Below are 22,863 nucleotides of genomic sequence, written 5' to 3' on the forward strand. Positions count from 1 at the left end.
TGATGCTATTGAATTTAAATGGTCAGAAGACATGGGGACAGTGATGCTATTGAATTTAAAATGTCAGATCACCTGTTTCTGGTTGCTTTGGCTATTGGAATATGCCTCACCTGGAAAGGTGGATGCTTATTTGGCCTACAGTTGCCATATACCCTATAACCACCTGCTCCCTATGCGTGCCTGCTCTCTCCCCCACAAAATCCTGATCAAGGACACATGAATGTTACCAAGCAAATAAGATGAATTACATCTACACCATCTCAACAATGATTTTTATTTCCTGGGTGGTCCCAAGAGACGTGAACACAACCTCCAGTCCCAGGCTGACATCTACCATTCTGTTGCCAGCACAGATGACTCTAGAACTGGGAATCTGGTAAGATGAGTTGAAAATATTATTTCTTCCTCATGCACTCATGTACCAGTTTCAACTCAAATATATTGAATAAGTTTTCTCTCTTTAAATATACTTCCACATATGTGCATTTCAGATTTATATTATCGCCAAATCACTTTACATTTTGCATCACACCAAGTGCCTACATTAGCTATTGGTACTCGACAAGAACAGGAGGGATGTGAGGAGAGGAGAGAGACTAAAATGAAGTGTGAGTGTATTAGTAGAATTTCTAAGCTTGGGTCTGGGTCTACTGAGTCTCTGGCAGCATATTTTCAGTCTCAGAACTGGAGTGGTTGTTATCCATCAACACTGGGCTGTTCCCAGGATGGGAGTTCATTCTGTCCCACTGGCACTAGCTAGCCACACCTGCAGCATGACATCTGCCACTCTGTAAGCATGGGTCTGCTCATTTAGCTTGTTTCAGTCTTTTCATTTAAGCACATGCACGCACACACAAAATTCTCTTCTGAGTCTAGCTCCTTCATCTGAAAGGATGCAACGATGCCTGTGCTTCTTGCTGCCAAACAACTCCTTTGGAAGAGGTAAGTGGTGGAGGAGATGGGCCTGCAAAGGTGAGAAGGAGCATTTCTCAGATTTAGAAGTTACACGACAACTCCGGTTAAGATCCCAAGCTCCAGCTTTATTCATTACAGTAAAGAACCACTAGTGACACTAAATGCTGCTTTACTGCTGCTATTAGTATCAGGCAAGGAGATGCTACAAGTAGTTGCAAGCTGAAGATTTCACTCCATAGGACTTTATAGCAGAAGGTGAAGCCAGATGATGGAAAACACATTTGTCAAGAGTTTGGTGTGACAGACATCCATTCCTGAGCTGTCATGTGCTGTAGTATCTGCTTTAAATTCCTACACAGGGTTTTCAAACAGTGAGAGGAAGTGGTCAATCCTTTCAGATTTGATAGAGTGATGCTGGCATTGATTTCTGTGGCTGCAGTCATGTGTCAAGAGATTATTTGTGCTGGCACAGTGAGTTCAATACTTGTCTACATCCTTGATACTTGAATCTCAAACACTTCACTAAAAGAGATGCCAGTAAACTGTTATTTTCTCTAAGCACCAGTTCTCCGTAGATGTAATCATAGTAACAGCCATCACATTTCTGTTGACACTGGCCAACAAGGTCTGAAATCTCAGCCCTGTTGAAATCTTTGGTAGAGATTTGGCCAAGAAGTGCAAATAGGTTTTCACACAAAAATAAAAATACAGAGGGGGGAAAATAGATATTTGTGTAATAATGGTAAAATGTTTTTGTTTTTCAACGTCCTGGATGTCAATGCCCTTAGTTTATAAAAGTTCAAGTTTGTTTGTGCTAAAATGAAACCAAAAAAAAGTTCACTCTGCATTTCCATCTCTCCATCCAAAACAGAAAACCTGGCAGGACTATGTGCTAATGTAGACGCTGGCAGAGCCACAGCCCAGCTAGGTACCAGGCAGCATGATGGTGGGTGATGAGACAGGTCGTATGCCAGCTGGATTCCTCTGGTGAACGCAGGGATTTGGTTCACGCTCTTAAAAGCTGCTGACGCCCCAGTCTTCAGCCCCAGACAGTCTTTAGAGAGTGTCCAACCTTCAGACTGAAAGTTTCCTCTTTGCAGAGCCGATCTAGCAAATGCCCTGTGCTAATCAAAGCAAGTCTGTCCATTGGTTTTAACTGACTTTGGAAACCAGCTCTGTAAAACAAATACCTGTGGCACCAAATATCTAAACCATGAAAAACACTATGGAACATTAGATCCTTGACCTGTAAGCCATATGAGATTTCTGACTAAATGTTTCTAAAAACTGACTTCATGATAAGGAAAGAAAATTAACTGAACTCACAGACATGCCTCATCTTTTTGGTGACCATAGGAATTACTATTAGTTGTATAAAGATTCAGAAACGCTGCCAGAAATTATAGGGTAAGTGGTATTTTTTTGTTATAGGGTCTTTGCCTATTTCCCTTGATAATTAGTGTTTATTTATTCATCACGCTGATTTCTTTCTAGTTGCTCCTTGCTAATAAATTCAAAAAGGTGGGCAAGGTCAAAAGCAGGAGAGACAGCAGATGGCAGCACCAGGCTGCTTTATCTGGGCTGTTAGAGCAAACAGGAAAAATACGAACCTAGCTGAACAAAAGTTCTTAGAGTTTGATTTCAGATCTCCTTCATTTCTCCTTTCTTTTGGATTGTTTGTGGGGGTTTTTTTGTCGTTGTTGGGGTTTTTTGGTTTTTTTTTTTTTTTTTCTTTCTGTGTTTTTCTACCCACTATTGGAAAGAAAGAACATCAGAGGAGGAAAATTGCAATGTCAGGTCATCCTGTATTGATTTAGTAGAAAATAGTAAGACCTGATGTGACCTACTGAAAAGATGACATGAGGTTATGGCCTAGCCTACCAGCGCTTCACGTCGTATTAAACACTCCACAGGGGCAACATCTGGAGGGTTAAACAACTGCTGGGTAATGCAATTTTAAATGCCACTTCATCAAAGTAATAGACTCCACAGGACCCTCTTGGGATCTGTAAACTGATGTGTTCCAGGCTTTGTGTGCTGCAGCCCTTTTGTGTAACACATTAAGGAGAGCCTGATAGCTCTGACTATTGCAGAGTGATAGAACTGAGGTTTGCAAACTCATCTACAGCCTAGCTGGGCCTGGGATCAAATGAATGGCCTTTGTGGTTTTTCTCTTCCTTTTTTTGCTCAAAGCTTGATAGTTTGTATATCCAAAGTTCCTGTGAACTGAGGAAAAGCTTTTAGAACAACAGATTTACTCTGGAGTCTATTTTAACAGCAGTGTATGAGCTTCAAAAGGAGATCGGATCCCATGCTTTCTGTTTTTCAGAGTAGCTACAGAGGAGGGAGCAAATTTTCTGTGCACTCTTCACAACCAGCCAAACTTTCAACCTAAGTAACAAGCGGATTTCTCAGGTCCTTGCCAGACCTGGCTCCTCTTCTGCATTCTTCAAGTATAACCCAACTGTAGCCCCAGCAATACAAATAATGAAGGAAATGTGGTCTCCAATTTGGTGGACAATGGAGGCTGGTGCCATCAGCTAGGAAATCAATGTACCTGATAGTTAGTAGAACAGTGTGCAATTTTCCAAAATAATGCCTTCCACTATTTCAGAGCTGCTAAACAGCAACTAAGAAAAGTCCCATTAAATAATTAATCATTTCAGTTCCACTGAATAATTAATCACTTTAAGAGGACAGCCCAAGAACTTTTTCTATTGCCTGCTAATGCAACATTTGCTTTCTGAATCCCAAATCCCAGAAAAACCCTTAGCCCACACAGATCCCTGCGCCTGGGTAGACAGAATTTGATAGCTGTCACCAACAGATCTTTGTCGCTACCAGGAGCATGTGAAAGCTCACTTGGTAACTCCTTTCCAGGGAGAAAATTTTAGGGTAAGGCTTGTAGCTGGTGTGAGCCAGCTGTGTTCAGCATTCAAAGCAAAGGCTTCGATTCTTTACAAGTGAGTAGCTGCCCTCGCTGCTGTCCTTGCTTGCAGATCCTTCTCTCTGCTTTACTGCAATCACTTCAGATCAAAGGGCAGTGGAAAATTCCTCAATTACTTGACACAATTTCAGTTCAGAAATGTCTCTGGGTAAGTTTTGGTGTGATGCCTTTCAAAAAGGGATGCTGATAGTAGTCATAGAGCAGGGGGAGGAGGTCTGAAGCTGACTATAAGCCACCATTGCAATTTTATTCTTGTTACTGGGTACTTGTAAAGCCTGGGAGGTTATAGAGAGACCAGAGAAATGTATTGTTGTATCTCTGTCTCCACAGAGTCATATAAAATAGTCAGTCCTCAGCTACCTTAGTGTCAGCAGGAGCACAGACCTGAGTCATCCCTGAAGTGGGTGCTGCAGCCTTGCTTGACATCCTCCATGCTATTCCTGCCCAAAATGTTTATATCAGGCAGTCCTATCCACAGTTAATCATACTAAGTAAAGTATTCTTTCAAATTATAATGTTTATGAATGCATATATATGAAAGATGCCCTCCCCCCACTAAACTAGTTTGTGGCCTATGCTTTAGGCCACATTAGAATTTATTAAGACTGCAGACACATGAGCTACTGTAATTTACTTACTGGAATTATTTTCCATCCCTTGTTACTGCTGAGGAGACCGCGGCTGCCCTCCATCTGTGAAGAGGTCTTCATAAGAAAATGGGGAGCAGTAGGGAAACAGCATGGATTCTCCAAAGAATGCATTAGTTTATTTATTTATTTCAAATGTCTTTCATGTCTTGGCTTTGTGCATCTTTTCCAAGAAGCAAATGCTTCACAGATGGAAAGAAGCAATTTTCAGTTGTAAAAATTCTAAACAGTTCAGGTGAAATGAAAAACAGAGCTTCCTGGAGACATGCCAGCTTTTTTTTTTTTTCCCCAGCCTCACTTTGATTGTGAAAATATTCACTCACCTCCAGAGTTTATAGCATGAGAAATACCCTGCCTGGGGTCTAATTCGTGCCTGAGGTATCACTGCAGGGTCGATTAGAAAGGAAGGTTCCTATTTCCACACAGACACTACACATCTGCTCTGATTTTCTGCGGGGTAGATTCACAGTAACCCTACTGCAAAAATTGAGTCTTACATAAACCAAGCTTATACTGGCATAGCTCCTCTTCTGGAGGGAGCTCTGCTATATTGTTATCAGGAAAAGGTCTAATTTATCCACTTATACTCTGTTTTCTATCAATTCATATGGCTAGGTACTGAAATTAGGGGAAAAAAAATCATATGTCATTGGTGAGAAAGAGTAATGAGCTTATTTATAGATACCTCCCACTGATAAAACCTTTTAGGATTTACAGCAGATCAAATTAGCAAGAGCTTTTGTAATTACCCTCAGAACCTTTGGATATTACACGCTGCCTACAAGGCATTAAATCTCCCACATGCTCCCCACGGGGAGCTTAACTCATCCTCCAGGATATCTGCCTCGTAGCCAGACACCTATAGCCAGACATCTATACATCTATGATCTGCTATGTGTAGACTGAAGTCCAGCAGAGGACAAAACAATATCTCCCCGACACTGCTGGTGTCTGTGGGTGTGGAGCCACAGTGATCCCCATGCGGGGCAGGTAGCTGCCATGGAGGGAACGAGCACGGGGGACCGGAGCTGTCTCTGGGTGATGGGGGGTCCAGCTCCCTGGGCTCTAAATCATTCAGGACGCTTGGAATCAGAGACTGAAGGAAGTAAAGAACAAGGCCTGTAATTATTAGCTGCTGCCGTGTCTCTGGGATCGCAGCTCCGGAACACACTAATGCATAATGCTCAGTCACTGGCTCACTTTGGATGTTGCAATGGATTTTGCAACGTGCATTTGACAAGCATATCGTGCGGGGCTCTATGGAAAGAGAGAGAAACACTCAGCAGTGGGTGCTGAATCAGGGTCTAAGCGTGTAATCCAAGGTTATTTGCTATGAAGTCTAGGACATTCCCTGAAAAATATTGAGTTGTGCAGGAAATGTCTGGTTACTTGTGTAACTGTTTGCAAGATATACAAACTCATCAGGCTCTGACTCCTAAGTCTTATGACAATAATGCATTTTCTTCCAGACATGTTCAATTGCATATCTGATACACACACTGCTTGGCCAAAATGACTTGTTAGTGATTTATTTTGAATATCCAGCCTTTGCTATATGACATCACCTCCTTAACTTGATGAAAAAAAGGTTTAGACTGAATTCTTCCCATTAAAAATAATGGGGCAATGGTTTCTTGATGCCAATATTTACTGATATCAAAGCAAAATATTGTCTTGGTTATTTGTCTTAATTTAGCCCAAACAGTACACAAAGCACAGTGTACAAAAACAATATGTTCTTTCTTCTAAACCAGATCATCACTTACTAATTACTATATGATTTGAATGAAAACAGAGGCATGATTCAGTGATGCTTTATAGAATTCATCTCACTATATTTAGAGGTTTTTTCTTACCCTGATTGATAGAGGGGTCATATAAGATGATTTCCTATAATTGCGTTCATCCAAAATGTCAGAAGAGCTTCTTTTTAATTGTCCATTATACAAAATACAGCAGAATGAGACCCAGGTCCTTTGCTAAGATCTCTAAGAAACAGCTACATTATGTATACGTATAGGGATAGTAGTATACATAGTGTGTATAGATGTGTGTGTCTGTGTGTGTACGTGTCTGTGTGTGTGCGTGCCTACACATATATAATCAATTTTTAAACTTTAATTAAAGCTTACAGATCCCCATGGTATTTCAACATTCCTAAAATTCAGGTGTTGCATTTCTGTTGGAATTGGATACATTTTGCACAGACCATTTAATGTATCTAAATCCAACACAAAATCCAACCCCGTATTAAAGACAGTTAGTGTGAGAACTGATATGACTAGAGAGGATCCTTTGCTTCTGAGCACAGATCTGGACACAGCCAGAGATGTGCCTTATCTTCCTGTGATTTCTGTCCCATTTGGAAACTCACATGGAAACTCAAGGGCTTCAAGCTCATGTAAAGTATCAAAGAAAAAGTAATTTAAAGCAAGGACTGCTGCATGAATACCTAGAAGATTTTGTACAGAAGTAGTCTGCTTCCAGCACACCAGGAAAACAAGATTTGATGCAAGATTTTTGACAGAGGACTCTAGGACATATTTGACTATGAATGAATCTGTCTCTTCCCTGTTAGATTTCTATTGACTAGGAAATCTTTAGCAGAAGCAACGCCTTTCTCTCAAACCTTTCCAACATAACACCCCTTGTTTACACACATTCAGCAGACCTTTGCTTCCATCCACATGCGGCGCTTTCTCGTCCTGCTTTCTCTCTAACAGTCCCTGTACCAGGCTCCCATACCAAGGGTGGTGTGGTGTAATGGGAACCATGTTGTGTCAGTGGTGAACACATCAAAGCCCATTCATCAACTTCTTCTACGCTTCACTGACTACAAAGATGCCCAAACAACGTCAGGCTCATCCAACACGAACTTTTAGCCATAGCTCACACGTTGTTGCTTCTGCGTGGAAGGCGGGAGGAGAATTTCTGCCCGGTTGCCACTAGGTGGAGTAAAGCCAAAACTGTAGATTTAATTAGTCTTGCGATGGAAACACATCCATTTCCTGTATAGAATTCTTATTAAAAGAGTCTGTTAAGCTGAAAACCAAGCCCGTCTGGGTCTAGATGGAGTGAAAGAGCCCTGTTTATTTCACTATGCTGCACTGATTTGTAACTAGGGTTCGCTCAAAGGATTCATGACACGTGGACTTTCCAGTTTGTACACTGGAGAACTGAAGTCAAATTCTTAAAAGAGTGGTTACCCTCTTTGTCTTCCAGCACGCAATTCTGATGAGTAAATAAGGAGTCTAAACTATGGAGAGAGCCCCCGTGCTGTGACTGTGCAGGTACACAGGTTCTATCTTTAGATATCTAAGGTAGATCATTAATATCTGATGGTGTCAGCATCCTTGAAAAAGTTTATCGATAGTCCATCTTCCCTCTTTCACTCTGCCAGCATGCCTTTCACACTTGTCCATGTGGGCATCTAAACTCCCATCCTCTGCTCAACTAATTACATACTAATAATACGTGGGAAAACCACAAAATATTTCCTCTTGGGGTGTGGCAAATTATCACTTACACTGTTTTCACAGCACAGGTGGTATTCTCAGATGTGGTCAGTGATGTTTTAGTTCTGCTTCCAACTAGGAGAGTTTTAGTGTTGCCTTAAATGGCAGCTGACAATAAAATAAGTTATGGCTTCTGAAAAATCTACTGCATACAGGTGTGTGTTTTGAAAAGTACAGTGCAGTTTGAGTGGTGAGCATACACATATAAAGTTCCTTACACTGTTGTTTTTGTAATTGTGACAATTGTGCATATACATGAAATTGTTGAACCCCCTGAAAATCCAAAGGTGGTTTATGTGCTTTTTTGCTTAGTTCACTGAATAGAATAGAATAGAATAGAATAGAATAGAATAGAATAGAATAGAATAGAATAGAATAGTTCTGTTGGAAGGCACCTACAATGATCATCTAGTCCAACTGCCTGAGTAATTCAGGGCTGACCAAAAGTTAAAGCATGTTGTTAAGGGCATTGTCCAAATGCCTCTTAAACACTGACAGACTTGGGGCATGGCCCACCTCTCTGTGGTGGGGTGTGCCAGTGTTTTACCACCCTCTCAGTATCTATTCCAGTCCTGAGAACCCTTACCTCCTATCACATCCTACTTGGCAAGAAAGTAAGCAATTCATTCATATTCTTTCTTGAATCTGAATTATAAGCTATTTTTTCCCTCTGAAGCAGGAAACATTTCTACTTCACAAACTTTGAAGATCTGCTAATCAAGTGAAAGCCTTGCAGATCTCTGCCACCACTAATACTCTTCCAGATGAGGCTGCTTGAATGTTATTTCTTTTCCACCAAGTGAGGCTCCTTTTTACTGTACTCAGTGATGAAATGACTTAAGGCAATAGCTGGTCAGAAATCCAAATACATCTCATTAAGAGCTTTTTAAAAGAAAATGTTGTTGAGGAATGTTTCTGCTTGAAGAATAATCTTGTATTTTCTCCAGGAAGTTTTGAACAGATTTGGGAAAAAATAGAAACTTTGAAACAGAATGATGTATCTACTTAAAATGGTCTGTTATGGTATTGCAATTTTTTTAGAAAGCAATGAAATTACCATTTATAATAAACAAAGAAATTATAAATGTATTTTATGTTAATTGATCTTTTGGCTCCAAACTCCATTTTGTTTGAGATTTTAAAACTGATTTGTGGAAATTACAGGTCATCTGGACAGCAAAAAAAGTTGCCATTTCAGCATAAATAAATTTGAAAGAAACCCAATGCTTTCACATGCAAGAATATTTCAACCTCTTCTACAGAGTTCCCAATGCCAAATTCTTACCTCTCCATGGTGTACCTGCACACTTCAAGACTGTTAGGATTTAATGACCAGACATGGCTTGTGAGGTCTCAGTTGTGCGAGCAAAGCTGAATTTTGCTACGCCAAGGCTAGTGGAGTGGGGTGAGAAACAGGCATCCTTGTCACAGACAGGAGAGGAAGAGTGGGCAGGAACATAAGAAGGATGAAGAAAGAGCCAAGGGAAAGCATTAGCAGTTCAGGCTTGCTGGGCCTTATGCTTCCAGGGGGACAGGGAAACTGAGCCCAGCTGGTTTGCTTCCAGACCAGGACCATGGCAACTTCCCACATCCCAGCTCTTTCTTCTGCAAAGCACTGGAAACACCGAGGTTAGACCTCTGGCATAGGCAGAGTCTGGTTTTATCCCCATCTCTCTTCCATGGTAGTATCCTGCCAAAGCAATTTGCCCAGGCCTACCATTAGCTCTGATTTTGACTAATCATTAATTTACTTTGCTCAGTTCGAGAGTATCATGCCAGAATTTACAGGGTATTTAGGTGAGATGAATGTTGTCTTCTACCAAAGGGCATGAACCCTTTAGCAACCAAATTATTTTTCTTACTGAAACTGTATGCCGGATGGAGCTGGCATATCATAACTTTACAAACAGGAGTTTGGCTAGGCTATCCTACGTGCCACAGGACTTTTTAACACAAAAAATGAAGAGTTCATTTACCCTTCTTCACTAAGAAATTTATGATTGTATTAACTCCCTCTTCCTTGACATCCCTGCTGGATAATTAGTTTAGTATCACATCTTATGAACATCATGTACATCAATAGCTCTTGCAATTAACAGAGATTTTCTTTCATGGCTCTCATACCTGTCTTCTAACGGTTCCTCATCCTATTTTCTTCACAAAACTGGGCACCACTCTATTAAAAATGTGCTATGAAGGAGTTGATGATTATTTGTTGCTTTGATTAAACACTTTGAGTGCAGTCATTAATATCCATATACATTTCTAATTTGCATGGGTGGGGGCATCCACCACAACTACCTAACTTCAGTTTCCTGAAAATTAGCAATCAAATAGAAAGGCCTTCTCTAGCCTTTTTGGTACTCAGTGGAGAGAAAGAAACACCTTCATGGGGCAAATAATTTCTTCTGAAGACATGTGTAAGGTTATGGCATCAATAACTGTGTAGAGATATTCTTCTCTCTCTGCTGGTCATAAAAGGGGACATTAAAGTAGATAACTGAATTTTTAGAAACCAAAGTTAGGTTAGATGAATCCCAACAGCTATGTCTTAACTTTAGCATCTAGTGAAAAAATGTTTTTATGTCAATTAAAAAGCTCTCTATCAGGAATGTAACTATGTATATGCTAAAGCATATGTATTTAAATATTAATGAGTCTATCTAAACCTCCATATAGGTACAACTACATTATACTAATTTGCACCAACTACATTTATTTCAAGATAGGGTTTCTTTGTGTCACTTTCCTTCCTGAACTACCTTTCTATCTCTTCATAGTCTGGAAGGCATCACTGCCTAAATACTTGGTATGTGGTCATAGTTTTTTTAACTTATTGAAGAAAAAACATTTGGAAACGTCTCACTCTCTTCATTGCATATTGCTTGGCAATATTCTATAGTGCAAAAGCAGTTTTAAAATTGGGTTGCTTCCTGTTGCTCAGCTTGTAAGCCTCAAGTCTTTATATAATTTTGCAGCTGTGAAATATCATTTCATTCTAAGGCTGTAAAGAAAATTGCTTCCTTCTCTGTTGTTCATGCAGGACCACCAAGCAAAGGGGAGAAAGGATCCTGCTCGGGGCTGTGCTGACTGTGCCTGAGGTCAGAGCAGGGGAAAGTGAGCGGCTGTGGTTCATGTACACACAGCATTTGTTCAGAACATGTTTGTGCCTGAGAACATGGGAGCCAACAGCGTGCGCCTGGGACAGACACAGCTCTGTCCGTGTGTCCTTGCCGTTCAAACCTGTTATTCAGTCACTGCAGTGCTAGGCCTGTCCTTAGTTGGGAAAGAAAATCATGCCAATGAAAGTGATTCTTTTTTGATATGGTAAAACGTCAGAAGGGGCCAGGATAAGATTAGCAAAACAATTTCCATTGCTGACCAAACACAAATTTAAATCCAGGTCACCAAAGGTGAAATGTCACTACACCGAGTTATGTAGTTTTGACTTCCCAGTTAATCCTTATTTCAAGGTAATGAAACTCAACTGTCAGCTGGAATACCGTGTCCAGCCCCAGTATCCACACCTTCAAAAGGATTTTGAAAAATTGGAAAGCGTTCAGGAAACTGCTTCAGGAATGCTTTGAGAACTCTTTAATCCAGCAGACAAAGGCATAACAAGATCCAGTATCAGAAAGCTGTGTTCTGAAATATTCAGATTAGAAATAAGGGGTATGAGAATTGCATAGGCAGGGAGGAACTTATTAGATCTCCATCACTGCAAACTTTTGAATTTAGACTGATTTATCTTGCAAAAAAGATCATCCTCTGCTTAACTAGAACTACGGATTTGGGGTCAGAATTAGCAAGATTCATCAGATTCCCCTTGGGCCTTGGTAACCGATAAGTCAATGAAAAGTAAGGTACTTAATTTCAAGCCTTATGCCTCATGTCTTCTCTTTTTGAGCATGCACATAAAAGTTGGTACAATAGTCTCATACCCAAAGGAAAACCCAATCCAAGCTTTAGATAACTTCTGATAATTGGCTATTTTAAACTATGTTCTTAGATTCTTATAGATAAAAAAAAAATATATCGCATCCTTTTATTTATTTTTTTTTTTGTAGTAGAGATGTAAGTTATGATCCAAATGTACATATATCAAAGAGCTGGAGAAGAGGTTATGCTGCAGAAAACAACTATAGAAAACAATTTACTCTAGGACTCTTTCTTTCCATACTTATTCAATATCCACTGGCAAATCATAAGATCATCAGATTTGGTCAGTATTTAGAGCCATTCAGCTATATTTTCATTAAAGAATTTACTGTAAATATGCTTGAGACCATATGTATATTCTATATTTGATATTCTTATTGCAATGGTTAGCTGGTATTGTTTATGCTACCGGAGTAGATAAGTCATCTAACACATCAAATGCAAATACTTGCACATTCAAATTGAAGTGTGGCATCCACAGATGTTTGCTTGAATAAAACTTCACTACTTAACCAGAATATGAAAAATTGCATAAGCAAAACTGAAATTATTTAAAGTCCTATTTATAGGGCTTTATATAAATATTCTCTGAGTATTTTGCACCAGTGCAATGTACATTCAGAGGAAAATGGCTTGACACATCAGAGACTTCGAATGTTCCCTTCTATTTTGCACATCATTTTTCTAGGTGCTATGCTGCCCCTTTTACCTATTTCTGCTTCATCTCTTCTTTCAGTGTAATTTTGTAATTGTCAAATCCTTATGTCACCACACTTTTCCTCATGCCTCCTCCCATCCTGACCACTACAGTTCCAGAATGTTCCACTCCAACAGACCCTAGATTTAGAAAAGCACATTACTTGTGAAAATGAGGAGACACCTTGCTGTAGCTGTACTGTGAAGTCCTGCTCATCTGCAGTGCATTTTTCCACATTCAGGGCACCTTATTAAAGTATATATAATAGAAATATGAAGAAATATGTGTTGCCCACAGCACCTCAGAAGTCCTAACCTTTATCTCTGAACACTAAGCTCCAGAACCTTGTTTTTGAACTTCCTAATGGTTAGAGGGAATGGCACTAAGCCTGTCTTCTTATATAAGATTTAAGCAGACAATGATGGTATTGAAAGCAGACCTGAAGCTGTGCTTATATATTCAGAAGTTTGTCTGGTTTTTTTTAATTATGCAAGTTGGCTTAATAGGAGTCAATAGTATGAACTGTACCTGTCTATCACACCCCTCTCCCCAACAAGAAGACTCATAAGGCTGAAAATACAGATCTAGGACTAGAAGAAAGATACTTATGGGTGGAGGGTCTTGCCTTCATGTTTCTAGTATGATTTTAGCAGTCTAATCTTGTTTCTTTAGCATGCAAATTTCTCCTTATTCCTATGCTGGTTTACTGCCATATATAGAAAAGCAGATTATTCAGATCCTATATAGCATGACATGAAAAGAGAGATAAGTATGCACAGCAGTACTGTCATTTACAACTTGATGAAGATCCTCAAGTACTTTGGAGCTGGAGGCTTTATAAATCCCTGGTTGTAATCAAATATGTCCCTTGGAGGAAGGATGATGCTTCTCCAAATGCAGTATCAAGCACTCATTACACCTGCAGATGCTATAAAATAATAAACATTCCTGCGCTGCCTTGACTGCTTTGTGTTCTGTATAGATGATTCCGTTCTTATCCCTGCATAATTTAATATGAATTAAAATATATAGCATATTTTATGTATTATTGATATCAAAATGGATTTACTGATGCACTTAGGCTTCTGCATTCACTATGCATTTATGTGAATAGTAAGACATCTCGTTATCTATAATCTGAGTATTTACTAGTTGTGAGGTATAGCTACCTGAAGCACCCCACTCTTTGATGTTTAATACACTGGCAATAATCCCAGTCTATCACTGAGAAACTCCCTAAATAGTTTGCTTGAATATTCATAAAGGCTAGCTGCTTTCTCAGAAAGGACAGACATATGCATTAATTCGGGTTCCAGCTCAGCCTCCCAAGAGGCGGCAGGCCAGTTAGGTGAGCAGTGAGTGGTCCTCTTGGAAGTCAGGGCAGCAGAACCATGGCCACTGACCAGGCTCCACCAGGCCCCTGGCTTAGAGCGAGAAGACAGCACGCCTTGCTCCTAGCACTTGTGACAGAGCTGTTCAGATGCCAGATTTGCTCTTGAGATGTATCTTATTTAGCAGTTCTGCTCTCTTATCAGTTTGAACCTTATAGTTGTACCTCTGGGGAAAAGGACATAGCCAGCTCAAGTTCAAGAGATTCCTAGCCTTTCCAAGAAGAGGAAAAGACAAATCTTTTTTTTTCTTTATTTCTTAAAATTGCTCTGTGTAAATAATCTCAATATATATACATCATTTTCATTGCATAACACACAGTATTTGGGATCATTTTGTTATTTAGAAGACTCTTCATAGTGAATCCATCCATAGCTGACAAAGAAAGAAGGAACTGAAGGAAAGAAGAAACAAAATGCTATATTACTTAATACACAAATTTATCTCTAAGTTTAGCTGTTAGTCAGAACTGGGCAGACAATATTGTGTGACTTTAGGAGCAGAGAGGAGTAAAAAAAAATCCCATCATTTACATGGAGTTGATGAATGATGTATTAACTGTGCGTAAATTGTATAAAGACCAGGCAGATTGACAAAATTTGGCAAAAAGAATTCAATCCACAGAGTCAAATTATGCAATAAAAACAAGCTGGTGCTATTCAAACTGGTACATTTCAGTTAAAAAAAGGCAGAAAGATTCTTAGATTCCTAACAAATCATAGATTCCACTTGTTTTGGCCAAATCTCCATCCCTTTATAGTTCATGCAATACATGTGGATGTTTTTGTAGTGATACAAATTTTGTTGTCGTTCAGTTTTCCTGGTCCCTGATCACATCTATTTATTTCCTAGCGTTATGAAAAAAGCATCTTAAGAAAATAACATAAGGGGATGTAGACCGGACATTATGTTTATGAGGCTTCCTAAAGAACATGACTTGTAGGGACAGTAATATGTGGCAAATGTTATGTTATAGGATATTCTGTGCTCTGTCACCTCATTACCTCATTCAGTAGCAGCTTAATATTATTTCTCCATAACATTTAGCTGACATGTCCATAATATGTTTGAAATATTGAAAAAGGATACTATTATTTTGTTTAAAACCAATTATTACAGTGAAATACTTGTGTATTTCCCAAAACATCCACTGCTAGTCACTATCAGTGAGAAAAATTTAAGTTTAATTAAAACATCTAACTCAATTCCACCATATGATATTAATATACTTTTCCCTTGTGTGCTGTACATATTAAATTGTTATCATATGTATTCCATCCTCAATGTATCCCTGGCAGGATTCTTGTCACTTAAAATCTGCCCTGCTGTCAGAAGGAACCATTCATCATTTTATTAGTTTGCTTGGAGCACCCTATGCTTCTTGGGGTGGGGGTGGGCTCTGTTTGGTTTGGGCAACTCAGACATCTCCCACAGCCTGCTCACCTTGTTGTAGTGAGGCAGAAAATGCTTGTTAAGTTTGAAGGAGACATGGTCTCAGTCATGGACAGCGATGGGCTGCCTTAAGAGCAGTAACAGGGGAAAGCCTGATGTACACAGAGCGAAAGAGCTGGAGCTTTGCTAATGAGGTGTATCAGTGACTTAGCAGGCTGAGAATCATCTTTTCGTCTTCTTTGTAGCTGCTATGATGTGAGGTCCACAAACAAGGAGAGTTTTTGGGTGAGTTTTTTTCTCCTTTGGGACATGCTGCAACTAAGTAGTCTTCTTTCATCTTAGGGAAGTTTTGAATTATTTTTCCTCTGAAACATCAGAGATTTGAAACACCTCAAACTAAAGGAGAAGCTGGAGCATGTTATACAAGCATACAATATCTACGGCTGGGTTATAGACCAGGTTTTGAGAGGAAAACCTCCAGGAGATTAGGAACTAAGGAGTAGCAAGGAAATGTTAGCTGATGCAGCTGGAGAAAAAAAAAAAAAAAACACCAAGATTTTAAAACTTTGTATTTTACTTTTTCTTCCTTTCCAATTGCATGAATTTGCGCTGTTTGGGAGTAGAGGAAGACGTCACACAAAGAGCCCCACTTGTAAGAATCTCACTCAACACATTTTCATGAAAGAAATTAGCCAGGGACCCAGTTAATTACTCACAGTTCTTGGAAGAAGCTATATTGGCTGCCTTCCTGGTTCCACACATATTGCCTTTATTAGTCGTTATACGGCAAGTGAATCATACATGACAGAGCTGGTCTGGCTCTAATATTTTGAGGTTATCTGGTCCTGTTTAGTGAAGTTCCCTAGAGATCCAGATGTCCCCACAGCCCCTCATGACAGTGAAGAAGGACGAGAACTCATCCCAAACGGACTTTGGCTATCTGCTGCTCATCTCTCTTCTTCAGCTAGGTACTCTCTCATCCCACCAGAAAAAATAAAGATGGAGTGGAGGTTAACTGATCTCATTCATTCAATTCATCTTGGATTTAGGCAGGATCATCTGCTCTAAAACCATTAGTGTCATCAAAACAGGGTAAAAAAGGAGTGTCTAAGGTTAATTTAGAGAAGGGTAATGGCAGGCCTCAGATAGCTCAACATCAGTCTATTCTTTTAATTGCCATTGAAAGTTGTCCCAAGCAAAAAATCCAGATCTATGTCATAGAGTGTATGAAACAGAAAATATAGGCCTGGACATGTATAGTGCTTTGGCATATGAGATCACTGCTTTCACTCTAGATAAGCAATTTTTGAAGAGTTCTGAGTGGCTCAGGTTCCTCAAACTATTTTTGAGAATTCAAGGATTTTGTAAAGGGTTCATTACTTAATGTACCACAGCTTTAAAAATAGTGTTGAGAAGCACGCTTTGGGCTACCATGTTCTGAGAAAGGACCAGTGAATATCTACAGACCCATTCTGTTTTAAAAGGGAATGACAGCATTAACATTTCACACACTCCTTTCCTCTGCTTTTTCTGTTTTCTACTAGTTATCCCTTTTCTTACCACAATCTCCTCAAAACCAGTATGGCACCAGGTATCATTAAGCTTTCACCAGGCTAAGTAGGAATCATCCCCAGGCTGGAAAAAAATTCCAGTCAAGAAGTTTATTTCAGGCCCTGTAGATCATCTTTTTTAATGGGGTAAACTGAATTTGTGAGGCTTCTGGAAAGTTCTCAAAATTAGATGTGTGAGGAGCAACCATTTCCTCCCAGAAAACACACAAAAGAGAGGCAACTTTCAAATACCTAAAGCCCAAATTCCTGGAGCATACAGATGGGCTCAGGGCATCTGAATAGAGCTTGGCTCCAATGAAATTTTACTGGGAATGAAGTGAAAGAAGATAAAGGTAGAGAAAGGTGCTAGTGCTTTCTTTTCCTTGTGAGAAGCCCACAGAGTAATTTATGTTAGAAGTCAGAATCAAGCAAGACAGAGAAAGTTTCATTCATGTCTGCTGTGAAATACAAAGATGGCATTTTTGACAGGAAGTTTTATCCATGTTAATGAAGTTCTTTATTGGGGGTTGGATGAAGTATTTACTCATGTCCCAGAATGGGATGTTGCCCTATCTCAGGTAGAGACATATTTTAGAGTTGTTTTTCATAGCAGAGATAAAGTACTGAAAAAACAGAATCCAAATTACCACTGCTTAGAGTGCTTTTCTGGCTTGAATCCACAATGTTAGAAAGAACTCCAAATTAAAAAACAGGTGCACTATGTCCAAAGGCATTTAGGTGCCTAATTGTCTATGAAAACAGTACGAACTGTTGAAGACCTTGACAAGTGTGATTAATCTTAAGGGGACGTGACATTCTCCTGCATTCTCACAGCTTCTCCTAAGCCACGACCCAATATTGCTGCTACGACCTATTCCACAGGCGGCTGAATTATCACGCAGATAAGCTGTGTGCCAAACGCTCTGCGTCAGCAGTGGGATATCACATTTTATAATTCCCATTCAGCATGGCTTCAAAGGGGAGTTACTAAGGAGCCACAAGTAGAATACTTACGCGAAGTGACTATAGCTGGGGTGGGTCCAGCCACTGAGACTGAGGAAACTCAAGACCAGGAGTCAGTCAGCAAGGACAGACCAGCCCAAGGCTCCAGATGGAAAGTATGCTCAGGAAAACAGAGAAATCAAGGCTACCCCAAGCTAAAGAGCAAATCAAGAGCAAGGTCAGGAAATCAAGAGCTTGTACTTAAAGTCTTGGATAAAGATGAGTTAGGACTAGAATGAGATAAGGCAGGTTAGTCAAGAGGCAGGAACTGTGCAGAACCAAAAAGGATGCAAGGAGAGTATTGAGCCCAGCTCCTGGCACAGTGCTCGGCTGCTTAGTCAGGGCCTGAGAGAGGAGGGTATGTGCCTAACCTGAAGCAAATGATCAGTTTGATCGTTCAGTGTAGATATTTCAATTTAAAAGCAGGGAAAATTTGTATAACAGAATCGCCAGATTTTTCAGGTTTCTTCTTTTCCATTCGATGAAACCCTGTGGATCATGCCTCGGGACAGGAATGCGATTGGAGTATGTGATGCACTGCACCATCTCTGAGGCCTCCTTTGGCTCTGGGGCTGCACTACAGTCCTTCGTGCTCTCCAGGCACTCCTGCCAGATGTGTTCACAGATCAAGACAAGCTCTGTGTTTTAGGGCTGCGAAGCAGAACAGACTTTCTGTAATGGTAGTGACAAAGATATGGTCCTTGCTGTGAAGGAGATGGGCACCAGTTGTTTGTGTTTCGTCTCAGTGTGAGACAAAGGACATGGATTACAGTAATTCCTGAAGTGTGGCCACATCAGAAGTAGAATGTAGTCATAAAATCTGTAGATTAAAAGTAGGTATATGCTTCAACTACTTGCTGAATTACAGTCTCTGTAATTGCCAGGGGACGTTAAAAGGTTAGGCTGTTACTTTAAGTACAGCATGCAATAGAAGTCAGGCACACTGGAGGAAAGATGCAGTAATATCAATACGAATGTGCTTTATTCTGATATTACTAGGTAACTGCCATCTTCAGGATACAATTATTTTAGTTTTAAAAATCAAAACCAAACCCACACACCTAACTAAGGTATTTTTAATGGCATAAAATTCTGGTTGTAGACCAGAGCAGAGAATAAACATGCTATGTATTTTCTATGTCAGATCAACATCCTTTGCAGATCTCATTAACCAAATTGTAAAAAAAAAAAAAAAAAAAAAAAAGGTTGAAATGTCTCAGTTAGCCTTATAACTAGATATGTGGAAAGAATAGGTGCGAAAACCAAGCATTGCTCAAATAGAAAATGTAACATTCCTGTTTTAAAAATAAGGCATGTAATGAGAAAATTAAAATTATTTATGAAGCCAAACGACTTTTAAATCTTTAAATTCCCCACATACCTTCTAGGATTATAGTAACCTGTGGAAGGTCATTATAGTTATAAGGGAAAAGATTAAATAAGCACTTAAGCATACATAAATAAAACAGACAGGTTAAAAGCTATTAAATTGAACAAGACTAGAGGGAAACCTAATCAGTGCTGTAAAGGAATCCAAACTAACACAGAAGGAAACAGACACAGTGTTGAGAATGGCTAATGGGAAGTAGCAACTCTGGAAGTACAAAATCTTAAGAAGTCCCAAGTCATCTGTACTGTGGAAAGTTCTCAGGTTATAAGGAGGAGGCACGAAGAATTTATTACAGTAAAACTTCTGTAGAGAGTTCAGAGCTTTTCCCCAAAATAACACAAAGCAGAAGATGAATATTTCTGTAGAGATAATAAGATAATGCGGTTGAAAACTAGTAGCTAGAAGGAGGCCTAAGGGAACAGCCTGCCATGGTGTTTGCTGCAACAACAACTCAGCTGGAGGGCCGTACCCTTTCCTCTGACCCAGCTGTCCGTCTGTCAAGGGGGAAAAAAGGGAGGCTGAAAAAGGGGCTTGAAAATGGAGTATGATTCAAGAGCAAGCTTTCTTCTTAGGAAAAAGTCAGGGTGAAGGAAGGCACCACCTTCTGACTTAGGAAATACTGAAAGACAAGCTGCCAGTCGGTTGGATTGGGAGCATGTGGGAAGAAATACGCCTGCTGTAGAGGTGTCGGGGGCGTGATGGAGGTGCAGGGGCTGCTGGGCCTGCTGGGCCATGGCTAGAAGTGTAGCTTGATCTCTATAAACTAGTAATTTCACTTTTTTCCCAGGGAAAAATAGGCAGTATGTGAAGGAAAAACACACAATGAAAGAGAAACAGGATTTTTTTAGTTACTCTTCTGTTCCAGAGGTGTAGCTCCACTGAATTCACTGAGGAATGTTTTTGTTAATAAAGCTTTTAAAATGAGGGATGGATTATACTCCCAAGTATGGATATTTCTAAACATGTCTGGTTTTATATATTTCTCAATATTTCTATTTTTATTTTTCTGACTTTTGCCTGAACAAAAAAAAAAAAAAAACAACCCAGAAACATTTTTTAACTAGTTCTGTATGCCCCAAAGAGATAAAAGTATGCATGCTTTCTAGAGAATGAAAAACAGCGTACAATTTTGTAAAAAAATTATAAATTAAATACAGAATCAATTAAAAATGTTATGGAGGTTACCATTTAAAAATGTACATGCTGCTGTCATGAAAAGGTGTCTCTGCAACACCATTCTCTGTTTGAAATGCTACATGCCAAATTTGGGTGAGCGTTGCCTTTTAATGGCACCTGATGTACCAACAGGCATAGACGCCACTTAGTTCAACAGCATCAGTTAAATGCAGGTCACTGCATTAATTAAGAGTGCATCTCTTATAACTGATCGTTTTGTTCTCCCTAATTTTAATAAGCAATTTTGCCAACATGTTTACTGGAAATATTACAACATCTTCCTGTGCTGAGAAAACCCAAAGGGCCTATTTATCTGGTTCAGTTGTATTCTTGTTTAAACAGAGGGTCATACTGAAACCAAAGGATTGCTGTTTTGCCCAGAACACAGGTCTAAGATTTAATACTACAGCACGGCTGGAGGAGGGAGAATCCTTTTCCATGGGTCACTTAAGTCATCCTGAGCGGGAATACCAACATCCAAGATGCACCAAGGAATGACAGTCACAGCCACTGTGCTTGAATAACCCTAGTTTCAGGAAGAGGAGGCTTAGCCTCCTGATTTTATTTTCTGTGTATGCCATGATTTGACGTGTAGTTAACCAAGATGGTGCTCGGAACCCAAACAGGGTAAGAAAAGCAAACTAAACTCAGGCAAAGAATGTTTTGTCCTACCTCAGATTTAGCCCTCAGGTGATCAGGCGTTGCATGCTTTTAATTTTACCAGCGAGGGATATTTTTTAAAACGTTCAGAGAGCAAACATGTCTGAATATTGAGCGTGACACAAAGTGTCAGGAACACTTAAAGTTGCAGGTCCTCCAGCCGAAGGAGGAAGATGCGAAGGGAAGGAGTGTGTTTTGTCAGACCCGGGGCGAGAATGTCCCTGCATAAACAAAAGGCTCGGGATTGGACGTCGTGTTAGGGAAAAGGCGGGGGGGGGCGGGGGGGGGCGGGGGGGGGCGGGGGGGGGGGGGCTGAGAAAAAGGAAGGGGGTTAGATCTGCCCACCAGGTTGCGAGGCCGGCGGCTGGCAGGGAGGAGCGGAGGGTCGCGGAGGGGCGCGGAGCGGCGCGTGGGGCAGCGGAGGGGAGGCGGGCGGGAGGCGGCGGCGGCCCGGCTGGCGTGAGCCGTGCGGCCACCGGAGCCAATCGAAAGCGGGGGCTTGAGCCTCTCTGCGGGCAGTGGCTGCGTGGAGCCAGTGCCGAGCTCCCCTCCGCCGCCGGGACTCGGCCCCGCCGCCTCGCTCGCTCTCCCCACGCACCGCTTCCCCCCCCCCGCCCCGGAGCGCCTATGGGCATCTGCGCCCCGCGAGGGCTTCGCACCACCGCCACCACCGGCAGCCGCGGGAGCGGGCGGCGACCGCCACCCCGCTTCGTCGCCCCGTGGGATCTATAGCTGGCAGGACGGAGCGCGCTGCTGAGCCCTCCCCGCCTCCGTGCAGGTATGGGGCGGACGGGGGGCGCCCGGCGGCCCCCCCGGTCCGCCAACGCTTCTCTTGCGGCCGGCTTGCTCCCTCCCTCCTTCTCCTCCTCCCCTGCCCTCTTACGCTTGTCGCCCCTTCGCGGGGCACGCGCAGGGCCCGCGGGCGCGGTGGCGGTGACAGCGCGGGGCCGCCCCGCAGCCCCGCCGGTAGCCCCGGCGGCCCCGCCGGTAGCCCTGCAGCAGCCTCGCCGGTAGCCCCGGCGGCAGCCCCGCCGCCGCACCACCCTGGGGGCCGCCCGCCCTGCGGAGAGGAGCGGAGCTGCGGGGCGGCAGCCTCGGGGCGTCTTGGCGGGGAGCAGCACGTCCCGCGGGACGTTTCCGCGCCCGTGGGGCGTTTCCAGGGTCACGGCGCGCCGGTGCGGGGAGCCGGCTGCCGGCGGCGCCAGGGGCCAGGCGCTCAGCGCCCTCGGAAGTTACCTGAACGGCCAAAGCCCCGCGGGTTTGAAGCGTCGTGCATCGCGTCTCCGCGCTCCCTCCCAAGTGAAAAAAGAAGCGAAAAAAAACCCCCAACACCCCCAAAACCAAACAGTCAAAACAGGGTAAAAAAATACCCTTATGCTTGAAACCTGTGCCCCTTTGTACCTTTCTTTCTTTGCTTTGGGTTAATGATGGTTTGTGATTATGAAACCCCACGAGGGATCAGCTCCAAGAGCGAATAGCATTACTTTAAGTCATGAGTTGGAAATATACATATGTGTGTATACACACACTGTTATTTTTTTTCTCTTGCAAATGAGGATTATAATAATACAAACCCATGTCTGTCTCACAAGGAGCTCCTGCTTGACTTTCTGCTAAAGCTAAGGAAATATTTGCACTCTCACA

General features: G+C 41.5%; 1 protein-coding gene across 1 annotated transcript in view; it reads left to right on the top strand.

Moving 5' to 3' along the window:
- Nucleotides 1-21,906: 21,906 nt before the first annotated feature.
- GREM2 (gremlin 2, DAN family BMP antagonist) overlaps nt 21,907-22,863 on the top strand; it is a 37,920-nt gene continuing 36,963 nt past the window's right edge. The window contains exon 1 of the mRNA XM_074820664.1: nt 21,907-21,997. The gene's annotated coding sequence lies outside the window, so the exon portion shown is untranslated. The remainder of the gene's footprint in view (nt 21,998-22,863) is intronic.

Source organism: Strix aluco, chromosome 3 (assembly GCF_031877795.1).
Source record: "Strix aluco isolate bStrAlu1 chromosome 3, bStrAlu1.hap1, whole genome shotgun sequence".
Taxonomy (NCBI): Eukaryota; Metazoa; Chordata; class Aves; order Strigiformes; family Strigidae; genus Strix; species Strix aluco.